Source organism: Pinus tabuliformis, chromosome 8 (genome assembly GCF_031772625.1).
Source record: "Pinus tabuliformis cultivar Carrire ecotype Pingquan chromosome 8, CPIR1, whole genome shotgun sequence".
NCBI lineage: Eukaryota > Viridiplantae > Streptophyta > Pinopsida > Pinales > Pinaceae > Pinus > Pinus tabuliformis.
Window position 1 is genome coordinate 1749474393 of NC_142294.1, and position 15647 is coordinate 1749490039.

The following is a 15647-nucleotide window of genomic DNA, read 5'->3' on the forward strand; positions in this document are numbered from 1 at the left end:
CTTTGAATGCTGCTATGACTACGTGGGAAAATATCACAGGCACATTCTTGAATCCAAACGGCATTACAGTGTATTGAAAACAACCCCACTCCGTCGCAAAGGTCATTTTTCTCCTATCATCTGGCGTGATATTAATCTGATGATACCCAAAAAACCCATCAGTAAAGGAATAGGCCTCTTGCCCTCCAACATTGTCTAACACTTCATCTGTAAACAATGTTGGGAATGTGTTGTGGACACACACATCATTAAGCTTCCGTAGATCTATGCAAATCTTTATTTCACCTTTTTGTTTCTTTTCCTAAACCACCATTGGGCTCACTCAATCAGATTCCTCAACTAGTTCTATGATACCTGCCTCCAACATCTTATCCATCTCTTGTCGAACCTTTTCCTTGTATTTAGGATTAATGTGATATGGCCTCTGTTTAATAGGCTTCGTGTCCGACTTCAGAGTGATCTTCATAACACCCAAATTGCCAACTATGCCTTTCAAATTCAAAAACTTTGTAGGGAAGAGATCCTCGTATTCACGGAGTAACTCAACAACTTTATCCATAGTAGTGTCATCCCAATAATCTCCAACTTTCACGAACTTCGGTTCTACTTCAGTGCCAATGTTTACTTGCTTTGTCTTCAATGACGCAGAGATTTCCAGGTTTTCTATTTGTGGGCCTTCGACTTCGCGATGCCCTTCTACCTCTGGAATATTAATGTTTCTCAAATCTTCATCCTCTTCTTCAACAATCACATTGTAACATTCCAACGCATGGCGCAACTAGGTGCTCCAATATGGTTGGGTCCATTCCATAGGCTCCTTCAACATTCTGAAGGTAACACCTTAATTTATTGTAGCACTTCATCGATGCTTGCGAAGTCATCTTCAAAGCTGAAGGTTAATAAGAACCCTTCCCTCAATATATCCCATTCCATAGTGCCATGGCAGAGCTCCATTTTTAGATACCTGTTCATGGGAATTGTATCCAAAGTATGGAAAAATATGTGTACCCATTCTGGCTGCGATTTCGTTCCCCACGCTTTAGTCCATTTCGCTAGGTTATCATGCAGATCATCCCTTTCATTGTATTTATCATTCATTTTGGTGTTAACACGCCTAAACCGCAACTTCATCATTCTTCTATAATCTCACCATCCAGCAAAACTATCCTTATGTGTGCCCCACCATTGTGCGGGTGTAGGGCGTAGTGCCAACTCTAATGCTTGGAAGCGGTGATCCTCAGGGACGTCATGCTCAAATTCATCCAAAAACAAATCTACATCAGTTAATCCATCATAATAGGGTAATTTCCCTATCTCAGATGAAACACAACGTAGTGACTCTCCTGATCCCATGCAATCATCCCGTCTGCCGTCGGATTGATCTAGTCCTAATCTTGCACTATTATTTTGTAGATTTGATCCAATTCATCATCACTTTCTTCACAATCGCGGACTAGTTCAATATATCTCTCCCCTTCTGCAGGATCTAGCGACACTATAACTCGCAACGAATTTCTTTCAAAGGACATCATCCTCTTTTTCAAATCAACTACCCCATTCATGTTAATAGGCCAGTGAATTCTTAGGAGCATGGGGTATGGATTACTGTCATCGACGATTTCTATAACCTCAAAGTCGGTCATCGTGCTCACACCTTATATATCAACTAGTACTCCAGACAATCGTCCCACGGGGACGATTTTCTGCTGATTCGCCATTCTAAGCTAAATCAGACACCACTACAGCGTAGGTCTCCCCATTCTTTCCTATGTTTGTTTTGGTAATACGTTCACATCGGACCCTAGATCTAAGATGACCTGGTCCATCTCATAATCACTGATCTGCGCGGTGAGCCTCATCTCGCACCTTGTTTGTGCCTTATGTTTGCCAATTTTTCTGACCAACCAGTATCCATCAGGGGCCTTCTCTTCGCTGGCGCATTTGTTTATTAATTCCTATAAGCCCTCCACAACTTTGTTATCACACAACAGTCTTATGCAGGTCTCCAAAAACATAGTGAGTATAGAGGGATCAACCTCTGCAGGAACGTTGGTTTCTTACGCCTTGTCCTGGCTTCCTGAGGTGGAGGCCTCAACGAAGCTCTTCTTGGCTTCCATAAACTTTTCCTTAGTGCGGTCCAAATCAAAGCCAACTTCATTCTCTGGGGCCTTGCAGATCCATCCGTCCTCTTTAGGCTATTTACCTTAATCATCGTCAATCGTTATTCCACTTCTCAGCACTATATTCACATTGGCAACAAGGTTGGAAAGAACTTTATGGGAGAAATCCACAAGTTTCTTAATATATTCCATACCCAACTCCATGGTATCCCTACCATCCACCTCCACCACAACCACAACCTCAACCACATCCATCTCAAATATCTACTGCCACTCAACTACCTGTACCACCATTTCCAAACCCACACAAGGAAGTAGCTCAACCCACTTACAATGATGAGGTACAGTACTTCCAAACAACTCCTCTTGATCTGAATGGTATTCTTGTTACCTCAGGAAGAGTGTTAAAAAAAATAGATTCTCTTGATGTCATTAAACGACAATATTCAGAAAAAGAAGATTCAAATGAATCATGGGTTGCACTTGATGAAGAGCGGACATTAGAATGAGAGATTGAGAAAGACCCCTCATGTTTACCATCAAATTCTCCATGCTTTCAAGAGAACGATCATAAAAAAGAGAAAAGTTTGAATGTCATGGTAGAAGAGGACATAGAAAGAGATCCAAATGTGCAAGTGGAACAGGGGCATCACAACTATATTGAAATATGGTTTTAGATAATCATTAATTTGTAGCAACACTCTTCTTCAACAATTTCTGATCTCATCTCAGTCAAATCATTTGGTCTCTCATATTCAGGTACATGTCAAAGCAAATATTTCAAGCCTACACATGATTTTATCTGTCATCTTGATTTGCACATGGATCCATTGGAAGTATTCCTATACTTGAAGAGATTCTGTTTTTTTTCAAGTAGAGTAGGATAGAAAAATAAAATGGAAAAATGGAAAAATAATAAAATAAGAGGAAAAGAATAAAATATGAGGTGAAAACCTCCTTTGAGGCACCTAAGGTTGGTTCATTGATTGAAAAAATCCATGAGGCGGTAAATGGGTTGTAAAAAAAGAAAAAGAAAAGATCCTAGCTAAAAACCTTCTTTGAGGCGCCTAGGCAGACCTACTAGTTGAAAACTGTTGGCATTATGATTCAGGTGTTGTCCTTGATGGCAACCCATTCAGGTGGTAGATCACTATTCTTGATGATCAGCTCTCTATTTTTAATAAGGACGCAGGCAATATGTTCCGAAAGTGCGTCCCCGCAGGTATACCATGCAGAACTCGCGTCCAGGGACGCAGGCCAGCCATTCAGGGGGTGCGTCCACCCAGTGCACACATTTCAAGACAAAGAAAAGCACGTGGGGGTTTCTTGTGTGGTATCTAGCCGACGGTTTTGTGTTCCTATGGTGTCAGCTCATGGTATTGTTCCATGTTTTGGGGAGGAGCTTGCCTATATAAAGCAAAGGAGTTCATTTGGATTAAGTATCATCTTTGGTTGAATATCTTTTGGTGAGATCTAGTCCAGATCTATGAGGGCGAATCTTCTAATGGACTGTGATCTCTATGGCGCATGATCAGATCTGCAGATCTGACTGTTTGGGTTAGTTTTGAAGGCTTCATATCTTTTATATCTGAAGGGACGCAGGTTCAGAGAAGGGCAAGTGCGCCGAGACGCAGTACAGTAAGGGCTCAGGTGCGTCTCTGAAGCGAAAGACGCGGCGCGATAGTATTATTGAATGCGTCTCTGAAGCGAAAGACGCGGCGCAATAGTATTGTTGGGTGCGCCGGTACGCAGAGCAGTTTAAAGGAACAGTGCGTCGGCACGCAGATCAGCAGAAGGTAGACTGCGTCCAGTCGCAGGCCACAGAAGGAAAAATTGCGTCCCTATCTTAAGATGATCTGTTGACTGTATTTTTCTGTTCATAAGGTGTTCTGGGTTAGTTCTGTGATTACTGATATGATAACTGTAGTGGACTGTAACTGTTGTATTCTTGTTGATCATTTGATTCTTCATGAAAAGAAGTAGGGGGTTGTAGCTCCCTTCCAGGAGAGACTGGGAAACGAGAGAGAGTTGTAGCTCTCTGCAGGTTGCAGCCTGCGTACTGGTAAAGGACTGCACTAGTACAAAATCATTGTAAAAGAATTTCTAAATTGAAAGAAGATAGAGACATATTGCAGCAGGTGGTTTTCTCCCACATTGGGTTTCCACCTTACATCTTGTGTTCTTTGGTGTGACTGTCTATTTTCTTTGTTCATTATTTTATGGTACTGATATGCAAAGATAACTCAAAAGATCAAATAAGGAAGATTTGTTAAATTGCTAGATAATACTGATTCACCCCCCCTCTCAGTATTATTTCCAACAATTGGTATCAGAGCAGGTCCTTCAGAAAAGCTTGATCGCTTGAAGGTAGATCGTTCATCATGAGCAACTACGAGAGAGAAGCATCAATCAGGCCACCGGTTTTTGATGGGACAAACTTCAATTATTGGAAGGTAAGAGTTACTGCATATCTTCAATCTCTTGGTACAAAAGTTTGGGACATTGTAGAAACAGGCTATGCTTTTCCTTCAGCTACTCCTACAGATCCAGCTGAGAAAAAGAAGTATGAAACAAATGCAAAAGCAGTCAGTACTCTATTAGGAAGTATATCCCAAACAGAATTCATGAAGGTAATGCACTTCAAATCAGCAAAAGAAATATGGGACAAAATGATCACGAGCTATGAAGGAGATGAACAGGTAAAACAAGCTAAACTTCAAACTCTCAGGATTCAATATGAGACTCTCAAGATGTATAATGATGAAAGTGTGGCTAATTATTTTCTTCGGGTAGATGAGATTGTTAATTGTATGAAAAATTTGGGTGAAGAAATAAAAGAGTCTATAGTAGTTCAAAAGATTCTAAGATCTTTATCCCCCAAGTTTGAATCTAAAGTATCTGCAATAGAAGAAAAAGAAAATCTCCGTGTTCTCACTATGTCTCAGCTACATGGAATTCTAACTGCTTATGAAATGAGAAAGGGAGGTCCATCAGACAGAAGGGAGGCTGCTTTTAAGGCATCAGGCAAAGAAGATCACTATGAAGCAAGCCATGTTCCAGAAGAAGAGGAAGAAGAATCAAATTTTGTCAGAAATCTTCAAAGGGGTTCTGGAAGGTTCAGAGGTAAGCTACCTTTCAAATGCTTTGCTTGTGGAAGAGTAGGTCATTATGCTGCAAAATGTCCTTATAAGGATAAAGGAAAGGAACCAGCTAGATGGAACAAGAAACAAAGTGCAAATAAGAAAAGCTACTACACCCATGAAGATAGTGATGGCTTATCAAACAGTGATGAAGATGAACAAGGTAATAAATATAGATTGTTAATGGCATTTGAAGATGATGATTATGAGGATGCTGTAGATGTGGATAACCTTTATGATGAAATTACTAGACTCAAGAGATGTATAGAAGAAAAGAACATGATCATTGATACTCTACAATTTCAAATTGATGAAAAGAAAAAACATCTTGAAAAATTAGAAGGTGAAATTGTTGGTCTTAGAAAAGAAATTGAGAAAACAAAAGCTATTAATTTCAAGTTTGTCAAAGGATCTGAAACTTTGGATGAGATTATCAGTGTGCAGCGGTCTCCACTAAATAAGACAGGTCTGGGCTATAATGGAGAAACTTCTCAAGCATCCACTTCAAAAAGTTATCTTGATGCAGCAAGAAGAAATGAGCAAAAGCACAATGAAGATCATCAGGTAAAGCAGGGACAAACTTCAAACAGAAACTATCAGGGGCAATCCAGCTTAAGGGTGAACAAAAGCCACAACCAGCCACAGGTAAAATCTTCCCAGCTTGGTTCAAGAATAGATGAAAATAGAAATTACAATCAGTTGGCTAGTAGATTCAATAACCGCAGAAGCTTCTTCAATGGACAATGCTTTTCTTGCCATAACTTTGGTCACAAAGCAGCTCAATGTGTTGCGTATAAAACAATCATGACTAGGGAAGCTCAAAAACAAAGAAGTATGACAGGGATTACAAAAAGGACATATAACAACTTTTCGGCTCTTGAAAATGAAGTTGAATGTTCTATTTGCAATAATTTTGGTCATGAAGACTTTGAATGCAGAAGCAGGTTTCAGGAAAGAAAGGAACAAGAACGGAAAAAGGAACAAGCCTCAGGCACCAAAACATGGAGAATAAAGGAACCTCAAACAGAAAGATGTGGGATAGCATTTTATGCAGAAGGACAGGAAAATCTATGGTACATTGACAGTGGATGTTCGAAGCATATGACAGGTGATAAAGAAAAACTTGAGTCTTATTCTATTTTAGAAAAGGGAAAGAAAGTCTCTTTTGGAAATGATACTCCTGCAACTATAAAAGGAAAAGGTATTGCTCCTTTAAAAGAAGATGTTAAGGCTGGAAATGTTTTGTATGTTGATGGATTGAAGCATAATCTACTAAGTGTCAGCCAGATGTGTGATCAAAGAACCGAGGTTATATTCAGATCAAATGGATGTCTTGTTCGTGATCTTGATACAGGTAAAACAGTTCTCAAAGGGAAAAGAACTCCAAATAATCTATACATATTTGAAGAAGGACAACAACAATGCTATCTAAGCAAGGATGAAGAGCACTGGTTATGGCATCGAAGGTTGGGACATCTAAGCTTCTCACAAATAAGGAAAGCATGCAAATATCAGGCAGTTCGCGATCTTCCAGATATCAAAATTCCTGACAACACCATATGCAGATCATGTCAGTTTGGAAAACAAACCAGGACTAACTTTCCAGAGAAAGAAGGATCAGCTAGCATGCCTCTTGAGCTAGTACATACAGATGTATGTGGACCATTCAGGAAAAGAACACCTAGAGGAGAGGAATACTTGATATTATTTATTGACGATTTCTCCAGGTTTGTTTGGTTAGGACTTATGAAGCACAAAGATGAAGCATTCGAAAAATTCAAATCCTTCAAAGCCTTGGTTGAAAATGAATCAGGTCACAAAATTAAGTGCCTCAGATCCGACAGAGGTGGGGAATTTACTTCAAATGAATTTTTCGATTTCTGTGATGAACATGGGATAAGGAGAGAATTCTCTACAGCTAGAACTCCTCAGCAAAATGGAGTTGTTGAAAGAATGAACAGAACAATCCAACAAATGGCTCGTGCTATGCTTGATGAATCAGGAACTCCTGCAACTTTCTGGGGTGAAGCTGCACATGCTGCGGTTATTATTCTCAACAAGACAAATGTCCGGGTGAACAGCACTCAAACTCCTCATGAGCTCTGGAGTGGTAAAACTCCTTCGGTAAAGCACTTCAAAATCTTTGGGAGCAAATGCTATATCAAGAATACTGAGGAGCAGCTTGGCAAACTTGATCCTAGAGCAGATGAAGGCATTCTTCTTGGCTATTCTCCACATAGCAAAGCATACAAATGCTACAATAAAAGACTTGGCAGAATTGTTGACAGCATTGATGTAGTGGTTGATGAGAAGGGATATATTCCTAGGCAAATACATCGTGAAGACATCGAAGAAGATGAGAGCTACCCTCAAAGACAGAATGATGAAGAAGAAGAACCTCAAGAAGAACCTCACGAAGAAGCAGAAGAACGAACAAGAATAGAAGAAAAGACTCCATCCAGATATGTTCAGAAGAACCATCCAGAATCTCAGATCATGGGGCAGAAAGAAGCAGGTATACAAACTAGAAGAACAGTTGCAGAAGCTTCAAGCTATTTGGCATTACTCTCCTCTACTGAACCACAAAATGTGAAAGAGGCATGCAAAGATGAATGTTGGGTGAAAGCAATGGATGAAGAACTTGAGCAAATCGAAAAGAACAACACTTGGGAGCTGGTTCCTAGACCAAAGGATAAGAATGTAATCGGAACAAAATGGGTCTTCAAAAATAAATTGAATGAAAATGGAGAAGTAATTAGAAACAAAGCCAGACTTGTTTGTAAAGGGTATGCGCAGCAAGAAGGAATAGACTTTGAAGAAACTTTTGCTCCTGTTGCAAGACTTGAGGCCATCCGAATGTTCCTTGCTCTCTCAAGTTTTCAGAACTTCAAAGTATTTCAAATGGACGTAAAATCAGCCTTTCTGAATGGAGACTTGGAAGAAGAAGTGTACATTGAACAGCCAGATGGGTTCATTCTTGGAAATGATCCAAATCTTGTATGCCGATTGAAAAAGGCTCTCTATGGTCTCAAACAAGCTCCAAGGGCTTGGTACTACCGGTTGGACAAATATCTTCATCAACAAGGTTTTTCAAAAGGTTCAGCAGATAGCAATCTGTATATAAAAGTTGAAAATGACAAATTGCTAATACTTGTTGTGTATGTAGATGACATTATTTTTGGCAGCAATGAAGAAGCTATGAGTCAAAGCTTTGCCTCGGTCATGCAGAAAGAATTTGAAATGTCCTTACTAGGAGAACTGACATACTTCCTTGGTTTGCAAATCCAACAAAAGGAAGGAGGAATCCTTTTATCTCAAACCAAGTATCTCAAGCAGATTTTGAAGAAATATGGCATGGAAGATGCAAAACCAGTATGTACACCCATGGTCACAGGATGTAGTCTCAGTGCAAATGATGAATCTGCAGCAGTACATCAACCAACCTACAGATCTATGATTGGAAGTTTACTATATTTGACAGGTACCCGACCAGACATCATGCATGCAGTTGGAATAGTTGGTAGATTTCAGGCAAATCCGAAGGAGACTCATCTTCAGGCAGTGAAGAGAATTTTCAAATATCTTCAAGGGACTCAAAATTATGGCTTATGGTATCCTAGAGATACAGATCTCACTCTTCATGCTTATACAGATGCAGATTGGGCCGGAAGCGTGGATGACAGGAAAATCACAAGTGGTGGTGCGTTCTTTATGGGTTCCAGACTGGTATCTTGGTTCAGCAAGAAACAGAGTTCAATTGCCTTGTCTACAGCTGAAGCGGAATATGTTGCTGCTGCATCTTGTTGCACCCAACTCCTTTGGATGATGCAGACTTTGCAGGATTATCAAATCACTTGTACACCTCCAATCCCTATCTTATGTGACAACACAAGTGCAATCAGCATCTCAAAGAATCCTATTATGCATTCAAAAACTAAGCACATACCAATCAAGTACCATTTTCTCCGGGAACAAGTACTTGAACAGAAGGTCAAGTTGGAGTATGTTCCTTCTAAGGAACAAGTTGCTGATATTTTCACCAAACCATTGCCCAGGGACACGTTTGAATACCTCAGGCAAAAGCTGGGGGTTGTTGATGCATCATCTTGTTAAACCGCTTCTTATTGGTGGTACAGGCTCAGGGGGAGCACATAATGCATTGTTGGCATTATGGAGAAGGAGATCTTGGAAATAGCTGCAATATGTCTCTATCTCTTTCATGGTGGATTTCTGGTTATTTGGAGCATGAGCGTAGGGGGAGCATACCCTTTGCCCTTGATGTCAAAGGGGGAGAATGAAGCTGAAGATCATGAGGTTGCCATCAAGACCAAAGGGGGAGATTGTTGGCATTATGATTCAGGTGTTGTCCTTGATGGCAACCCATTCAGGTGGTAGATCACTATTCTTGATGATCAGCTCTCTATTTTTAAGAAGGACGCAGGCAATATGTTCCGAAAGTGCGTCCCCGCAGGTATACCATGCAGAACTCGCGTCCAGGGATGCAGGCCAGCCGTTCAGGGGGTGCGTCCACCCAGTGCACACATTTCAAGACAAAGAAAAGCACGTGGGGGTTTCTTGTGTGGTATCTAGCCGACGGTTTTGTGTTCCTATGGTGTCGGCTCGTGGTATTGTTCCATGTTTTGGGGAGGAGCTTGCCTATATAAAGCAAAGGAGTTCATTTGGATTAAGTATCATCTTTGGTTGAATATCTTTTGGTGAGATCTAGTCCAGATCTATGAGGGCGAATCTTCTAATGGACTGTGATCTCTATGGCGCATGATCAGATCTGTAGATCTGACTGTTTGGGTTAGTTTTGAAGGCTTCATATCTTTTATATCTGAAGGGACGCAGGTTCAGAGAAAGGCAAGTGCGCCGAGACGCAGTACAGTAAGGGCTCAGGTGCGTCTCTGAAGCGAAAGACGTGGCGCGATAGTATTATTGAATGCGTCTCTGAAGCGAAAGACGCGGCGCAATAATATTGTTGGGTGCGCCGGTACGCAGAGCAGTTTAAAGGAACAGTGCGTCGGCACGCAGATCAGCAGAAGGTAGACTGCGTCCAGTTGCAGGCCACAGAAGGAAAAATTGCGTCCCTGTCTTAAGATGATCTGTTGACTGTATTTTTCTGTTCATAAGGTGTTCTGGGTTAGTTCTGTGATTACTGATCTGATAACTGTAGTGGACTGTAACTATTGTATTCTTGTTGATCATTTGATTCTTCATGAAAAGAAGTAGGGGGTTGTAGCTCCCTTCCAGGAGAGACTGGGAAACGAGAGAGAGTTGTAGCTCTCTGCAGGTTGCAGCCTGCGTACTGGTAAAGGACTGCACCAGTACAAAATCATTGTAAAAGAATTTCTAAATTGAAAGAAGATAGAGACATATTGCAGCAGGTGGTTTTCTCCCACATTGGGTTTCCACCTTACATCTTGTGTTCTTTGGTGTGACTGTCTATTTTCTTTGTTCATTATTTTATGGTACTGATATGCAAAGATAATTCAAAAGATCAAATAAGGAAGATTTGTTAAATTGCTAGATAATACTGATTCACCCCCCCTCTCAGTATTATTTCCAACAAAAACCTCATTGAGACAACTAGTAGGCATAAAGAAAAAATGAAAAAAATGAAAAAAAATCTTTGCTCCATGTATCTCTCTCTGATGAATGCGGGTTTTCTCTAACCTTTACAAGCAAAAAAAACAAGTTAGCAACAAAAGAAAAAGTTCATCAAAAATCTAGTCAAAGTAAGTCAAACTTTGGCTTCTCCTCCTTTTCTCAGATGCTCCAACAGGACCAAGGCCATGTAAACCCATCACCTTCATCCATTTCCAACTTCCAACCATCATTTCCAAGCCTTCCCATTTATTTTCGTCGTTGTCCTAAAGTGCTACAGGATGGTTCTATTTTTCTATAGGAGGCTAAAATACACAGGGCATAAATTGTTTTTACAATGTCTCAAGAATGGTGCATCTATTAGCTGAGTTGTTTCATGCGGAGATGCATATGGATGATGGTAACATCCTTAAGCAATTTAAGCAAATTCTGGTGCACACGTTTCAAGAAATTGGCCTCCATCACCTACAACCTTTTTTATTTTTATTTTTCTCTAGATTTGTGCATCCACTAGCCAATATCTTTTATGGGGAGGTGCATAAGGATGATGGAAAGATACACAAAAAAATTCAGGTCAACATAGTCTACCATTTGATAGATAGGGATAAAACAAATTTTCTACACGAGACTATCCTAAAATGCTACAGGAGCAACCGGAAGTGTTATAGGAGATAGATCTGAATTGAGAAAGAGGCCAAAAGGTCATATCGTCTTTAGGAAATGCTGAGAGAGTTCCACCAACATCACTTTCATCACCCATCCACTCCATCTAGCCAAAAGTGAGCTTCAATTTCCACTCTACCATACATAAAATAAACACAAAAAAGCTCTCCTTTCAATTTTTCCACTACCTACACCAATTCCTAATGATTTTAGCCCTATCCTTATATCTTTTATGACTTTCCCTCAATCTTACATGAAATATGAGGTCTAAAAAGAGGAATTAAGTGACTACTACAGGGAGGAGATTCCTCCTGTAGCAACTTGTAATGTTACGACATAAATCAACATTAATTTTTTCTCACCCATAGAGCATAAGATACAACCATCTTGAGCATCATGAATCCATTTCTAAAGTTGCTAATGGGCACACCCTCCTTAGGAAGCATTCGATCCACTCCACCACCAACAGATTGGACACTAGGAAGAAACCTACACACACAACAATTTTATCAGTCAAAGAATCATCAATCTATGAAGACATGTGTAGAAGAAAGAAAAGGAAATCAACACCTTCAAGATTATCATGTTATGAGGATCAACTCTAGCATGCAATCATATCCAACAACTCGATATCATAGGTGGGAACAGGTATGCTTTTTTCTTCACCTCTCTTGTTGAGCATATTATGGTTAAAAAATATTGCTTTCAATGCACACAAGAGAAGGTTTTATAAGCAGAAGGTGGTCAATAAACTTGGCCACCCTCAACTAGTAAGACTATCGTTTACTCAAATACCCATGCAACATGGACAAGTCAAAGTGGAGAAAGTGATAATTACGATGAATGAGGACCATATAACCAAGCACATCGAGCCCACTACCACAAAAAACAAGGCTCAACTTTTTTTGTATCGATGCTCATTTACAAAATATTTAGAGAGGCTCATTAAGGCATCAAAGTTCAAGCTAGATGCTACCAGGGGCTGCCTAGTGTGCTACAGAAAAGACACTGAGTTGATTTTCATGTGCTACAGGATCGGGCATAACTCCTATAGGAGAAACATGACTGTTACAGGAGAAACATGGTTGCTACAAGAGAGACAGACTGTGTGCTACATGAGACAGAGTAGGTGCTACAAGAGACAGACTGTCTGCTACAAGATTCTCCCAAGAGGAAAACCGAAGCCCTATCTTGAGAATTATTGGCCCTGAAACCCTATAATTTCAAATGATTCTGCAAGGAATGGGTAAGCACTTGATCTCTAACCTCTTACAAACACAAATTCTATTATTTTTTGCAAAATTCTTCCACTAAACACCCTATAGCAGAACCCTGAGAACAAAAAACTTTGAAGTGTGGTGTTTTCTTGTGAGGATGAGCATTATGATGGGAGAATAAACTTGTTTTAAAATTTTCATACCTCACTCATCAACAAAAATCACTCCTCATCTTGCCATAAGTTGAAATCTTACGTGCTCAGAAATTGATAATTGGCAATAGGGTTCCCTTGCACAAACCTTGAGAACACAAGGACAAATTTTGTTGACATGGATAGACAAGCTTTTCTAGACTTGAAGAGACAGTCAGGGATATATCTACTAAAGAAGAAGAGGTTTGAAAATAAAAAGAAAAGGTTGAAATAGAAGAAAAAGTGCCTAAAAAAATAAGAACAAAGGATAAAAGGAGAATAAAAAACAAACTAAAGAGATAACCTCCCTCCAAGTCAAAAGAAAGGATCCACAAGCCTCTTGGAAGAATCCAAGCACTAGGGGAGCCATGACCAAACAACTAAAAGAATAATATACGCTACTACAGGAAGGCATAAAGCTGCTAAATGAAGGCAGAAAGTTGCTACAAGATGGTAAAATTTTGCTACAGGATAGTGTTGGACAACGACAGGACAGATCAGGGAGACCACTAGGGCCATGAATACAACACAATTAGGTCACTAAGTTGCTCAGTGGATGAGCAACTCTTTCAACAGGGGAGTATGATGGGCCTCCAAATTAGACATAAATTAAGGCCCATCTGAGCATCCTTCAGCACATTAAACCTCTCTTTTTGCATAGATGACATATTTTTAACTTTAATATGTTCAATGAGAAGGTTTAGATATAATTGCCAATGTGTGCCTAATATTATTTATTTTTATAGAATATTGTGAAGATATTTGGTAGATTATGAAGATTTGGAGGACGAGATAATTTAAAAACTTTGTCCCTGATAGAGGAGGATCAATATTGGATAATAAATGAACAAGATATTATGAAATTAGTGAACAAATTCTGGAGCTCCAATGATTGAGAAAATCTAGGAATGTGCTCCTTGTCATTTAATGTCGATTCCTAGTGTTGAGAACCAGATCCACTATTTGAGGTATTTTAGAGGGGAAATCTTCCTCCTTTCAAGGATAATGCTTCCTCACCATTTTTTATAAGTACCAATTCAAACTGGCCTCTAGGGGAAGGTATTTCTTATTCTTCTTGTGGAGAAAACTTGTTATTTAGCAGCTCCACTTTCATTTCTAGTAGGGATGTACTTGGATGGATTCAAATAATGAATTTTGGTGCCATTTTTAGCTTCTAAAGTTTGGGTTCCTTCATAGGACTCTAAGTTTCCTTGGACTTGGCCATCCTAGGAGCCTCATATCCCTCTTGTACAATTTATTTATTTTCTTTGAATGTCTTTTTCACTTGCATCTCTTATTTCTGCATTTACTATTCATGTTTTTTTTGTTGTAGGTTACATTGGTTAAATTTTTGAAGTGATTTTTGTAAGGTTATTTATAGATTCAAAATCATGATGCATCCTTATAACATCTTTGCAAATTCATCTCTATCATTGAGCTACGTGGATTGGGTTACTAGTTCACGAATCTAGAATTTCTAGAAGTCCCTTGTAGCAACATAGTAGTAATTTTATGATAATTTTTAGAGCATGTTAACAAGCTTCATTTGAGTTTATTCCACTTGAATTAGGTCATAAAAATATTCAAATTAATAACAAAATTTACCCCATATCATTTTCACTTGATTAGGTTATGCATTTGATAGGTTAACTAGCTCACTGGTTCTTGAATTTCTAGTTTTTAGAGTAGTAATTTTATGCTATTTTTTAGCACATGTTAACAGGGGTATTTTGGAGTGATTACACTTAGAATGGAGTCCTAATACATCCTACTTAATAAAAAAAAATCCCATCCCATTTTCATTTTATTTAGCTGGGCATTTGGGAAGTTATCTCCTCCTGTAGCACTCTTGTAGCCCTCCTGTAGCATGTGTAAACTTGACCAAATTTTCTCCAAAAGTTTGGTTTTCATCTCTTAGGCTTGAATAATTACCCCTAGGCTCTAAATCCATGATTAGGGAAGAATAAATACCACATAGGACTTTCCTTTTTAAAAAGTAGATTAGGCCTATTTCTTTGAATTTATGTTATTGGGATTTTAATTACAAATTGTTGTTCTTGCATAGGATTAGTTCCTTTTCAAGGTAAATTTTCACATTTTGAAATTAGGCTAATGATTCACATTGTATCAAGTAGATCAGTGTTTACATAATGCAAATAGACAAGTAATTTTCATTCTTGCAAATAGCATAACCTTTACCTTCTTGCAATTAGGACTAGTGTTTACATTTGAGCAAGTCACATTTCAATTTCTTGCAAATAGAGTCACATTTCCATTTCTTCAATTAGTTTAGGATTTGATTTCACGACATTCACTCGATTACATTATATCAACGAAATAAGGACGCATTTTATGCTACACATATAGTGTTGATGCCTCTTAAGTTTGTACGATACCTCGGGTTAATAATTATAGTTGGTAGCCTTGGGAGTTCCAACATTCCTGTTGCAATATTGAGGCTCATCACATGGTTTCATCAAGTCCTCTTATGGTGTTAACTATTTCATCCACTCAAAGAAATAATTTGGCTATGACTTCGTCCTCTTTCATCTTTAGTGATTTGAATTTCATTTTGTAGCCTCGGACTTTGGATTTCTCTACTTTACTACCACCTTCATAAAAAATATTCATCTTATTCCATATACCTTTGGTTTTTGTGCAGTGAATGAGTTTAACTAATTCATATTTAAGAAAACCACTTGGGATTTC